General features: G+C 42.0%; 1 protein-coding gene across 4 annotated transcripts in view; it reads right to left on the reverse strand.

The window, feature by feature from the left end:
- The window catches only part of ANKRD55 (ankyrin repeat domain 55), a 462,869-nt gene that overhangs the window by 376,657 nt on the left and 72,502 nt on the right, over nt 1–13,710 (reverse strand). Inside the window, exons 1-2 of one of the 4 annotated variants that reach the window (XM_079916388.1) lie at nt 6,793–7,025; nt 5,634–5,725 (exon numbers count right to left, since the gene is read on the reverse strand). The exons of 2 other annotated variants lie outside the window; for them this stretch is intronic. The gene's annotated coding sequence lies outside the window, so the exon portion shown is untranslated. Of the gene's footprint in view, nt 1–5,633; nt 5,726–6,792; nt 7,026–13,710 lie in introns of those variants that run through there. One more of the 4 variants, XM_079916383.1, reaches the window with a different exon arrangement.

Below are 13,710 nucleotides of genomic sequence, written 5' to 3' on the forward strand. Positions count from 1 at the left end.
ATCTTTAGTATCATTATTATTATTGATATTATTATCATTGTTTGTACTATGAGCATCAACAGAGTAACCACAGGATTAGATGTTGAATAAGTATTCTTAGAACTTAGAACAGGTAAAGTTCAATGTGAACCTGTAGAGTCAGAAAGATCCTGTGTAGGGTGGGCAGGCAAGGATAGTGCCTGAATTGCTCCTTGGAGGGGTGGGCGGAATTGGGTAGACAGAGGGAAGAACAGCTCGATAAGATCCTTGAAGTTGAGACTGACCACAGTGTGATCAGGGTGACTGAGAGGTCTGGCATGTCAGAAACTGAAAGCTTTTGCTGGAGTATTGAAATTGAGAAGCCTCTGTAGGTAAAGGAGAGGTTGTTTTAGAAAGCTTGAGTATCACATTTGAATGATGGGGACTTAGCATTCAAACAGTCAATAGGAAACCATTTATGCTGTATAATAAATGGAGCATGGCAGGTGGGGATTAGCATTTGATGCCTAATCTCAGGACTAAACAGCAGTATGCAGGCTGGGTGCTCTGCAGGGAGGACTGGAGGCAAGAAGTTAGCAGGAAGCTGCTCTCAATTGCCTCCCTCCAGAAGTGAAGAGCTTTTCTAGGACCGCTCTTCTCAAACTACAGTGTCCACTCAACCCCCCTGGGGATTTTGTTAAAATGCAGATCGTGATTGAGTGTCTGCATAGAGTATCTCCCAGGTGATGTTGATGCAACTGGTCCAGTCTGTACTACAATTTGAGTAACAAGGACCTAGACTAAAAGAGTCACAGCAGAAATGGAGAGAAAGAGGTGCATGCATCAAAGGAAGATTTGGTAGAAGTCAGATGAAGTACTGATACGTGCTACAACATGGATGAAACTCCAAAGCAGCGTGCTCAGTGAAAGAAGTCAGACACAAAAGAACACATACTGCATGATTCCGTAATGTCCAGTAAAGGCAAATGTATAGAGACAGAAAGTAGATTAGTGGTTGCCTAGGGCAGCGTGGAAAAAGACGTGCCTGTACATGGACATGGGGGTTTTTCGGGGATGATAAAAATGTTCTAAAATTAGATAGTGGTGATAGTTCTGAAACTATATAAATATACGAAAATTAATTGAATTGTTTCTTAGAGTAGATGAAATTGATGGTGTACAAATAAAGCTATTAATTTTTTTTTAAGAAAGTTTCAGTAGAAGTTTGTGTTTGAAACATAGGAGATAAGAGACGGGAAACAATACAAGAAAAAGCTAGTATGTTACGCCTGTGCCATAGATACGCCGGCCCTTGCTCCCTCTTGATCCCTCCACCTGCAAGCAGTGAGCCTGGAGGGACTGAGATCTGAGCTCAGAGCTACCCTAGGCATTTTAGACACATGCCAAACTAGAAAAAGCCCTTTTAGTAACTCAAATCCCAGCTTGGTTATAACTACCTTCACGGCAGGGTCAATCAGGTTAGTAATCTAAACAACGTATCAAGGGAAAAGATAGAAATCATTAGAAAATAGATAATGTAATAATATAAAGACTCATCCATTAAGTTTTAAATACTTATTCTCTATTCAGACCACAGTAATACCTCTCAGATTGAAAAACTATTTATCTTTAGGTTTCTGAGCACAAAATCGCACCTAGAAATCGCATTGCTTTTTACCACAATCTATCTGTATACAGCACTAGAACCTGAAGATTCTAGGTCAGTGTGGTTCCAGACCAGCAGCATCAGTACCATCTGAGAACTTGTTAGAGACACAACATCTTAGGCTCCACTCCAGACTTAAAGAATCAGAAACAGAGGGTGGAGCCCAGCAATCTAAGCCCTCCAGGTGATTATGTGCACGATAATGTTTAAGCAACACTGCTCTAGGTCATGCCCTATATGTATTTACCAGCCTCAGTTGGGAAATGATGTCAATTCAAAGACAAGAGCTACTGTGCTGTGAAGGCAGAAGTTATGATGGCAAATACAGAGCACAAGGGCAACCACTTGCATCTTCCCCATCTATGCCAATAACCACTAATTAATTACTGCATTTTTCACAATGAGCCTTAGTAGCAAGGGCTTTTAGTCAGTTTCCTATTTAGAAATCTGAGAGGAAACAACCTTACCAAAGTCCTGAACTAATGTGGAGTTGGGTAGAGAAGGCTGAAGTAGATTAGAAACTGTAACATGGAAGAATTTGGCAAAGAGTGAGAACCCAATACAGTATCACTGATTCCCCAAGGTTTTGGGTGGCATGGAGGAAATACAGAAGTTCCTATTCCCCAAGCTGAAGAACATATACTGAAAGACTGGTAGATCAAACATGGCCTGGAGTTCAAACAAATAAATCCACAAAGTGTCCATACTTTAAATCCAAAATTAATGGCAAAGTACCAGATGTTAACATGAGGTCCCAAAAGTCCAGGTGGGATCAGCCACATCTGATAGAAACCAATACACGTTGCCTGTGACCAGGTGGGATAAACACAACTCAGCAGAGGTCAGAGAGGATCCTGAGGACAGCTCAGTCCAAGGACCCCTCTCCCAACTGCCATGTTCAAGAAAAATAAGCTTCCCCCTACCAGAAGAGAAGGGAGGAAGGGGAGGTAGAAGGGGGTTTCCTTGAGGAAAGAAATATGGTCCTGATAGGGAGTTTGAACTCTGATATTACCTAGTATTTACTCAAAGAAGACAATTTTAAATTGGGAGATTGGGTCATCTTTGAGACTTGTGAGCTAGACAGCAATCTTAGAACAGTTACAGGAAATAAAGTTTAAATTTGGGGCAAGCATCTGATTTATAACTGTTCATAAAGCTTTCAAAATGTATCGATTCAGATTTTTTTTATCCTTAGGTGAGTCCCTTCTGGTTCAGCTAAAACAAGTGGGGGTAGGAGGCAGAAGCAAAGGTTGGCCCAGCCTTGGAGAGTTGACTGGCTCCAGGTTGCAACACGAGGTGCCCTTGTCCCACTTCAGAATGCTTCCCCTTCAGCCCAAAATGTTTCGACAGTTAGTGCCATTTGTTCCAGTCACATCTCACAGCTGGTAACTGGAGAAGGTGAACATGTGCTTCCAATATTCACTTTTCGTAGACTCATTAGGTCAAAGATAGTCTGGCCAAACCCTCTCATTTTACAGATGAGGAAACCAAGGTCAAAGAAGCTAAACTAAATGACTCATGAGCTGTAGACAAGGCTGGACCTGGAATCCAAATTGCTCCACCTCCCTGTCCATTGCTCTTTCTAACACACCAAGCTGTTCATAAACCAGAAGTGATCAATTCCACACATGGTAGCCATATATCAAAACCCAAAGATTCAAAGCACCCATTTATGTTTGCTTCCCTTTTTCCTGCATTTGTTTTGAGAGATGTGAAGAGTTTCCTGATGAAAAGCTATTCTGAGAGAAGCAGAGATGAAGTCTTCATGATCTATGGATGCCAAAGTTAGCTTCTTCACAGTTGTACCAGCACATTGGAGGCTGTGTGGCAGCCAAGCTGTCTTTGGTGTTGTATTAAGAGGTGTAAGTGTCTAGAATTCTGCAATTCAAAAGGACCTTCTGGATGGCAGCTGCCTCCTCTGAGTCTTTGAAGGACCACCCCGGTTTGACTGAAGGAGAACTTTGCATGTGTCATGGGGCATGAATTTCAAGGAGGGCCAGAATCCAAAGTCTTGACTGGTCCAGGAGAATGTCAACGCATCTCAGACGGGATTTGGTACACATCTTATTTCTTCCATCCCCTAAAGAATTTTGTCTTAATTGGTATGAGAAGTAACATGGAAATCAAAGCAACTGCCTGGATAATTTGATCCAAACGCACGTGCTTGCTTTAAGTCTCCTGGAATGACTAGTAGTGAATTGACTCAACTGTGAGTGTTATCTGTTCCTGTGAAATACATCTCATGGGAGCTGTGCCTGGCTCAGGGTTCAGATTTGGAAGCCTACCTGCAACTCACATACAAAGTGACAAGAACCTTGCCAGTCACTCAGAACAAAGGATCTCCCAAACCCCTTCTTTGTCAGAGACACTGAGAGAACCATCTCCTTAAATTGCATTTTCAACACTGATTTTATTGTGGGTTGCTACTTTTATATGTTTTTAAAACTTTCTCTCCATGCATAGGGTCTCCTCCTCCATAATAATAGCTGGAAGAATAACAAACATGGATAATTTTCTCTTTTAATTCTTGGGATATGTGCCTGACTCCTACTGGCTCTAACATGAGGCAATCAAATAAATTCAATAAAGTTTACACCAAGTCTTGCTTGTTATCTGCTATTAACTATTTAATTTATGATTATTTTTGACATAGAGACAATGTGTATCTAGCTGTGGTATAAACGGTGATTCTAAAGACATCTTTGCTATCAATTAACATGTTCCACCATTTCCAGAACTTGAAGAGTTGTACAATGTTATATCTGTCTAATGGTAAAGTCTGTAGGTATTTCAACATCAAAAGTTCCTCAGCAAATGGTAATACTGCCTTGCTGATGCCTAGCATTTCAATTTCAAATTCTCAGATTGGTCTAAATAAAACTTTCAAACCTTTCTCTCCCCTGACCTATATATTCCTCCTTGTTTTGTAGAAATGAGAAAAAAAATACACACATATGCAGATCTCATCTCCTTCCTTTGTCTCTCCTACTGCTTATGCCTTTACTCTACCCATGTAACGCTGGGTGAGCTAGTTGTCTTTACTCTCATCTTTCTCCAAGGCCTTGGAAGGCAGTTTGAGAAGGTTGATCTGGAGGTCACAGGGAGGCAAGCAGTATACATTTGCTCTAGAGGGCAGATTTCCTAGATACAAGTAACCTCATCTGCTCACTTGGATCATCCTTCCAAAAACACAGTCAAGGTTTTGGATGGGTATTGTGGAGCAGTTGTTAGCTCACAGCCACTAGCAGATGGGCTTCCTGGCATCTTTGTGCCTGGTGGGCTGAGTCCTTGGAAGAGATAGCACCATGAAAGAGAGAAGAGAGAAGAAAAACCATCCTAGGATATCAGCTCCGACCCCCCATGGTGAAGGGTTACATACCACCATCTGCACTGGTGGCAAATAAGCAGGTGCATTTTATATAAAAATACTTTCTACCAGATTTTTCATGGATGACATTATTTGCACAACTGAAGCTTTTAAAAAAATCTCGACTCTGAATGAGTTTTCACACGAGAACCATATACTTACAGAATTTAGAGCTAGGAAGGATCTTGCTCTTATCTAGCTGAGCACTCTCATTTTAGCAAAATGGAAACTAAGTCCCAAAAGTTTAAGTGGTTTCCCCAAGTTCCTAGACTAGAGGAGCCACGGTTAGAACTAACTGAGCCTTATAAGCATAATTCTTTAAAAAAAAACAAACAAAAACAAAACCCATTGTTTTAATTATTTGTAAAGCAATACATGTTGAGAGAGAGGCAGTATTTGATAGCACACAATAGAGGCAGTCTATCATAATGGTGTTAAAAGAAAAGACAACAGGCCCAAATGGAATTGCTTATGCTAAGCCCCACATCACCAAATCAAGACTTAATTATAGTTTCGGCTCCCCCAGAAATGGACTCTTAAACCAGTCAACCAGGAATCACCTGATCAGCACTAGCCAGGTACTCTGAGTGACAGAGCCCTTCTATCCCCTAAAGGAAAGTAACACTGCAATAACCAACTCACTTTTGCCGAGTATAACTTCCTTGTTCCTGCTTCCTTCTCTCATTCTGTACGGCTCTTTGGAGTTTTTGTCTGTCTGCTAGATTGGATGCTACCTGAAACATGAATCATTGAATAAAGCCAATAAGATCCTTTTACTGAAAAGCATCGATAGGCTTTGGGGTAAGCATACCTAATTTCAAGGCTCAGCTCTACTATGCTTTAACCATGTGTCCTTGGGGAACTTACCAGACCTCTCTTACCCTCAGTTTCCTCATCTGTAAACATTTGGCTAATAGTAGCATAGCAGACAGTTAGTAATATAACCCATCCCTTCCTTATTTGTAACAGAATTCTGATCCTGATGACAAGAGGGGACAATTCCTACTGTCCATAAGGAAGCCTGGGGCAATTCTGATGCATATCAATGCAAATTCCTTATAAATACTTTTAGTGGTAGCAATGCCTGGATGGGGGCTTGAAAATGTTTTTTCTCTGGCTCAAATCTGCTCTCACAACCCGATTTTTTTAAGTTCTCTACCTTCTTTCTCCATATGCTCCAGGGAAGCAACGAAGTTTGAAGGCAATGAAGCCAACCATGGTGGTCCCTTTCTCCTCTCAATGGATGGTTGGCGTAGGCGTGGGCATGTGAAGCAATTGTGTGTACTGTCTTGGGAAGTGCGAGGCTTCTGGGAAAGGTTTACAACAAGAGATACATTGGGAAAGAGACAGGATGTTGCCACTTGTGGATGTGATAGGCAGTCATCTTGGGGCTATGAGGGGAGCTTGCTTAAGGACCACCTGCCATGCTGACAATGGCAGAGCAAAAAGACTGAAATACCAGATCCTGAGGTTTCTGAGTTTATCATCCATGGAGCCATTCTACCATGGAATTTCTTATAATCTAAGGTAATAAAGCTCTGTTGTTTAAGCCAGTCTTGTGTTCCTTATAGCTGAATGCATCCCAACTAGAACAGTAGTTCTTATAAGGTTATTCTGAATAGTAAATGATAAATGCAGTATGGGAACTAGCATATGATCAAGCACAGAGAAAGAAATATTACTTGTCACTATTGTGGTAGTTATTTTTATAGGAGAATATGAAGTGAAAATAAATATCTCCCACACTTCCTCATCCTATTCTCTAGTAATAAAAACTTAATAATGTCTTATGTATCCTTACATCAATTTTCTTTTTTTTGTGGTATGCGGGCCTCTCACTGTTGTGGTCTCCGGACACACAGGCTCAGCGGCCATGGCTCACGGGCCCAGCCACTCCGCGGCATGTGGGATCTTCCCAGACCGGGGCACGAACCCGTGTCCCCTGCATCGGCAGGCGGGCTCTCAACCACTGCACCACCAGGGAAGCCCCTTACATCAATTTTAAAAAACAAAAATAAAACACTACGTATACTGTTTTTTCAATTTCAAGAGTTTTCCTAAAAGATACGTTGATGCCCAAAGTAACTTGCTAACCCAGCTGGAAGTTACCTTTAATCCCCAAGAGTGTGTTTCACTGAATAATCTTCCAAAGATTTGGAAATATTGCCTTCTAGCTAAAAACATTCGGTTTTTCAAAAGTTTCCTTTTAAATGTAGAAAAAAAGAAAATTCTTAGAAATGGCAAAGGACATAAAGAACCAGCACAGACTGCCCTTGCGCACATTAAGGGCTAGTTCCTAAGAGCCATGGCCTGACACCCTGACAGGAGATTTTTGTTGGAACCGAGTTTTACAGTATCTGTGGAAGTAGAGCGGCAGTTACGCTATGGGACTGTGTCAATGACTGGATCTGTTTCCAGGGGCATGTCATGCTAAGTCAAAAGACCATCCAGACACATCCGGCAGCTCTTGTCCTCTAAGGACCATATACTGTTCCCTGTGGTAACCACATGGACCACAGAAATTCAACCGAAGTTCAGGAGACCCAAGAGGAAATCACCAAGCAAAGTGGGTGAGAAGAGGCTGAATGTCAGCCAAAATCTCCTCCAGAAATGATGGGCAGTCAGGGAGCATTTCTGACTGATGAATGAGATGCAGAACAACGAGGATCCAAGATCTTTTCAGATCTCTTTCTTCCCTTGGAATTTGTAATAACTATTCCTTCTGAGCACTATGGGCCACGGAAGCATAAAAATGCTTATCCACTGACAGGAGTAAGGGAAGTGATTAAAAATTCCCCAAAAGTTCAGACCTGTCCAGAAACTTCCTGTTTCTAAAATATGGTTGGGGAAGCACTTCTTGACACTTTAATGGGGGGAAAATCTGTTATTTGGGTAGAAACGTGGTGTAGTGTGACTTTGGAGTTAAGCCAAAGGTTCTCACCCCAGCTGCATTTTAGAATCATACAAGAAGGTTTGTTTAAATGCTGACACCAGAACCCTACCCCAGGCTACCAATTAAATCAGGATCTGTGGGACTGGGGTTTAGGCATATGTAAGTAGGTAGGTATTTAAGCATGTGTACATGAGTTTTCTAAGTTTCCCAACTGAGTCCAGGGGTGAGAATTTACTGAGTTAGGCCTGGAATTAAATCCTGGCTCCCCACCTTCTAAACTATGTGACCATAGACACATTATTTCCTCTCTAGGCCTCAGTTTCCTCATTTGTAAAGTGGGGATTACAATAGTATGATAGATTAAATAATGCATGTAAAGGACTTAGCCTAAAACTCGATAGGCCACATCAGGTTCATCCTCTCTATACGGGACTGTCACTGCATCCCCCTGCAGAGTGAGGTCTGCACTAGCAGAAAGAACCAGTAGGTGCAGCAAGTGCTGGGAGAGTTCATTAAGAAAAGAAAGCGCCACTTTCTCTTATCTGGCCCATCTGCTGAGCTTGTGAATTCCTGCAAGAAGGCAAGTGTCTTGAAATTGCCACTTAAAATGAGTGCATTAAAAAGGATTCCACAATGAGGCCAAAAAATCCTTCTCCACCTCTTCTCTCCACTGGCAGTCAAACGGGAAGATGATGAAAAGGCGACCACGCCCTACTGTGGACATTGGCCAACCTGTTACAAACGTTCATAGGCAGTAAACAACCATCGTGTTGACCCCGACACAAAAGATGCAGAAAAGCAAGGACCAGTATTCACCTGACACCAAGCATGACCAGTGAGGCTCCACTGAAAACAGGCCAGGATTTCCATAAGATTACAACTCTGTATGTTGTCGCCACCACTATACTTAGGATCCCTGGAGCTGGGGACTGTATTTTTAAACACTAGCTACCACTTACTGAATGCCTTCCAAGTACTAGGCGTGCATATATATATATAATTTATCTCATTTAATATTTATAATATTTAAGGGAGGCAATGCTATCCCCCACTGTGAAGAGGAGAAACCTAAGGCTTAGGAAGAGGAAAAACTTGCCAAATTCACGTAAATCAAGAGGATGACCAGACTTGAACCCAAGTCTGTGTCTGGCTCTAAAGATTCTATATCTCAGGCCTAAAAAACTGTCTGGCATATGGTACACCTTAATGTTTGATGAATGAAGCAAGTTGTTTTTTCCCAGAAGAAAAGCAAAAGAACTCAATGTCAGCATCAATATCATCTTCATAATCTCTACCAGCCTTCAGTGATTTCTTCTGAACCACAGTCAGGAATAAACCCACCTAAGGGCAGCAGAGGTCTCCCCAAGTTTGCTATGGATTTTTTTAATCAACCTGAAAAAAACTAGGCTTAGTGACTCATAATTTTGTTTGAAACATGAAGGTGAAACTAATACATGTGTACCTGTCTTATCTCCCCAACTTGACTGTAAGCCCCCGAAAACAGAATTAGGCATAATACATCATACATTATCCCATAAGCCTAAGAAGAAATACGTGTCATACTTGAGAAATGCTCAAGGGCTGTCTAAAATCCTACTGTGAACTCGGCCTCCTCTCAACATTTTTATCCATGTGGAATAAAATTAGAATGAACACTCAGGATACACTAGAAGGGGAGAAGAAGTCACAAATGGCAGCATGAGGTGTGGATGTAAAAGGGCAGAGCAGCCCTTCCTGCCTCTAAGCTGTGATGGTGGTGGAAATCTTAATTAATTCCATGTCTAAATGTCTACTCATCTCTAGCACACCTCACAGACCCCGCACCTTCTCATTTGCTGTCTCCAAAAATACACCTTTGGTTAAGTAAGTTCTACAACAGTGGGAGGGACAGGAAAAGGAAGCAGGCTATAGTCCACGAACACAGACAAACTTGGAAGCATTGGATCACAGGAAATTTAAACTTAAAGCTCCTTAGAAAGTACAGAGTTAAGCCTCTCAGTTTCACAGACAAATGAACTACGACATCACATCAAGAATTGATGGCCATACAACCAACTAGTGCCAAGGCGAGAACTTGAGCCCTGGCTCCTGGCTCCCAATCCTCTGCTGTTTTGACTTCCTTAGGCTGCCTCTTTAAAGAATCAGTAAGGGAAGAGCCTACAGCCTGCCTGGGAAAAGTCGGGAGGCTGCCCAGAAGTTGGGTTGGTGAGGGCAGTGCGGACAAAGAAGCCAAGCGCAGGCTTGCCTAAGATACTACACAAGTGGGTCCAGTCTGGCCCTCCTGGGGCCATGATTTCCCCTGCACACACAGTCAGAGCAAGGGCCATTCAACGGCTCACTTCAAGCAGAGGTATTTCTGACCATGTGACCTTGGCTTTGTTAGCTACTGCAAGGATGCAGTAAGCTGACCAATCACAGTCACGAAAACCTAAGAATTCAAGTTTTCAGAAATCAAAGGCCTCCTATTTCCATATAATCAGATCTAGAGAGAAAAGAATGGTTTTTGGATTCTGAACTTTTCAAATTGATCAGGAAAAGACATTTATGATGCCAACACACATGTAACTAGTCTTCTTTACAGCCTGATAGCAAGAAAAGGAAAAGAAGACCAGATTACTCATGTGAAAATGTGAAATTAATAGCTTCATAAACCTGAAAAAAACAACAGCTGCACAGATTATCCAGAAGAAAAGGAAGGTTTTCTTCCTTAAGCCTCAAATACTTAAATCTTTTCGTTATGAAATCATGTTCAATTTAAATTTCTTACGTTGTCCCAGAATAGCCCTCCTTGGCAACCTGTGCCAATCTTGGATGAGTCTTACTTTAACAAATTTCTCTTATTAGCTAACACACGTCTCAAGCTAGTTCAAAGCCAACACTCTCCTCTCTCAAAGAGTGGATGGATAGTAGGTCCTCACCCTCTTCACAGGCACTGTTTCTCATGGTGTGCTGCCTTGCTGATGAGCCATCAGCCTTCTGATAAGCTAGGCCCGAAGGCACCTGAAAACCAAGCATGTGGCCAGAGATGGTTGGCCTGATTTGCTGCTGTAAGTGTGCCTAACTGCTGCTGTTTTGGAGGGGAATGAACATCCAAGATGAAGCCATTGTCAGTACCTGCCTGATCTTGAAAGATCTTGGCCAGCCATGTGTTCTCCTGTTTTTCCAGCAAGACCAGCTCTCATAAATGATCTTGTAATTTTATCTTCTGGCGCCACCGCTGTCAAACTTTGCAGCATGAATCCATTCATGTTGCAAGATCCGTAACACACCCAGTGAAGCTGGCATTGACCCCTGAACCAATCCATCACATGTGAACTTTATGCCTTGGCGTTCAGTTACAGCACACGCACTCAAATCAAATCCTTTTGGCATCTCTTCAGAATCATCCAGTGAAAAGTCAGCTTGCGCAGTGGTCACAAATACCCTAAAGGGGCCCTGTTCCTAGCCCACACAGACCATTCCTACTAGAGTGGAAAGGTAGGGACTGTCCCTCAAATCATGTTCACAGAGGTGTTCTTTAGTTGATAAGAAAGAGCCACATCTGGAAGGAGGGAAGCTGGTTCCTTTAGCTAATGGAATTTTTATAACCTCAAGAGAAGGTAGACTGTTATGGGTCTGAGACCAGACACTTTAAATACTAGACTTTTTTTGTACATACTTTCACTTATGTTCATTTTTGATAGGCACTTTTGTTGTGGTTTGAGTTTAAGCCATGATAAATGATGCTCCTTGTGTTTTTCTTCCCCAGATTACATCAATATTAGGCATTTACTATGTGTGGGGCTTTTTTTGCTTAGGGTTTTAAAAACAAAAATTTATCTTTTGGGATCAGACTCTTGGTCTTTCTAAGCAAGTGCTCTGTCTTTAATGGCACCTCCAAAGGGGCAAAGAGTGTGGGCAGGGAGGGGTGGGGCTGAGGGAAGGGAGGTAGTGCAGGATGACCTTAGAGACAGCATTCTCAGAGAAAGAGCTGGGAACTCAGGGTCTTCATTTCCCTTTAGAGAACCCTATGCTTTTATTGGCCTATCTTGTTTTTATTCAACAACCCTGGTGGTACCATTGATACTGAGCTCCTCCATGTGCCCTCACCTGCCTCTTTACTGTGCACAGAAATAAATGTCATAGGTTTTACAGTCCTATTCAAACCGCCACCAAGCACGGTATGCCTTGTACTGTCATTTATCTTTTGTATGGATGTCCTCCATCTCTGACTAGATTGGGGAGATGAACCAACATTCCCAGTTTCACAGAAGATAGTCCAGTTCTTCTACCTTTCTGAATACTTGTTCTGTAACTCAGAGCCCAGATGCCACTTTTTTTTTAATAGGTCTTTATTTGCGTATAATTGCTTCACGATACTGTGTTAGTTTATGTTGCACAACAAAGCAAATCATCCATATGCATATACGTGTCCCCACCTCCCCTCCCTCTTGAGCCTCCCTCCCCTCCTCCCTATCCCACCCCTCTAGGTCATTGCAAAGCACAGAGCCAATCTCCTTATGCTATGCAGCTGCTTCCCACCAGCCAACTATTCTACATTCAGTAGTGTGTATATGTCGATGCTACTCTCACTTGACTCCGGCTTCGCCCTCCCACCCCATGTCCTCAAGTCCATTCTCTATGTCTACCTCTTTATTCCTGCAACTAGACTCATTAGTACCATTTTCTTTGTTTTTTAGATTCCATATATATGTGTTAGCATATGGTACTTGTTTTTCTCTGACTTAGTCTGTATGAAAGACTCTGGGTCCATCCACCTCACTACAAATAATTTTGTTTCACTTTATGGCTGAGTAATATTCCACTGTATATATGTGCCACATCTTCTTTACCCATTGATCTGTTGCTTTGACATTTAGGTTGGTTCTACGTCCTGGTTATTGTAAATACTGCTGCAGTGAACATTGTGGTACATGACTCTTTTTGAATTATGGTTTTCTCAGGGTATTTGCCCAGTAGTGGGATTGTTCGGTCATATGTAGTTCTATTTTTAGTTTTTTAAGGAACTTCCATACTGTTTTCCATAGTGGTTGTATCAATTTACATTCCCACCAACAGTGCAGGAGGGTTCCCTTTTCATCACACCCTTTCCAGCATTTGTTTCTAGATTTTTTTCATAATGGCCATTCTGACTGGCATGAGGTGACATCTCCTTGCATTTTTTTTTTTTTTTTTTTTTTTGCAGTACACGGGCCTCTCACTGTTGTGGCCTCTCCCATTGCGGAGCACAGGCTCGGGACACGCAGGCTCAGCGGCCACGGCTCACAGGCCCAGCCGCTCCGCGGCATGTGGCATCTTCCTGGACCGGGGCGCGAACCTGTGTCCCCTGCATCGGCAGGCGGACTCTCAACCACTGTGCCACCAGGGAAGCCCCTCCTTGTAGTTTTGATTTGCGTTTTTCTAATAATTGTGATGTTGAACATCTTTCCATGTGCCTCTTGGCCATCCATACGTCTTCCTTGGTGAAATGTCTATATAGGTCTTCCACCCATTTTTTAACTGGATTGTTTGTTTTTTTTTGATATTGAGTCCATGAGCTGTTTATATATTTTGGAGATTAATCCTCTGTTGTTTCATTTGCAAATATTTTCTCTCATTCTGAGGGTTGTCTTTTTGTCTTGTTTATGGTCTCCTTTGCTGTGCAAAAGCTTTTAAGTTTCATTAGGTCCCATTTATTTATTTTTGTTTTATTATTCTAGGAGGTGGGTCAAAAAGATTATTATTACTATTCCATTATTCTAGGAGGTGGGTCAAAAAAGATCTTGCTGTGATTTATGTCAAAGACTGTTCTTCCTATGTTTTCCTCTAAGAGTTTTAGAGCTTCTG

Source organism: Stenella coeruleoalba (genome assembly GCF_951394435.1).
Source record: "Stenella coeruleoalba genome assembly, chromosome: 3".
Taxonomy (NCBI): Eukaryota; Metazoa; Chordata; class Mammalia; order Artiodactyla; family Delphinidae; genus Stenella; species Stenella coeruleoalba.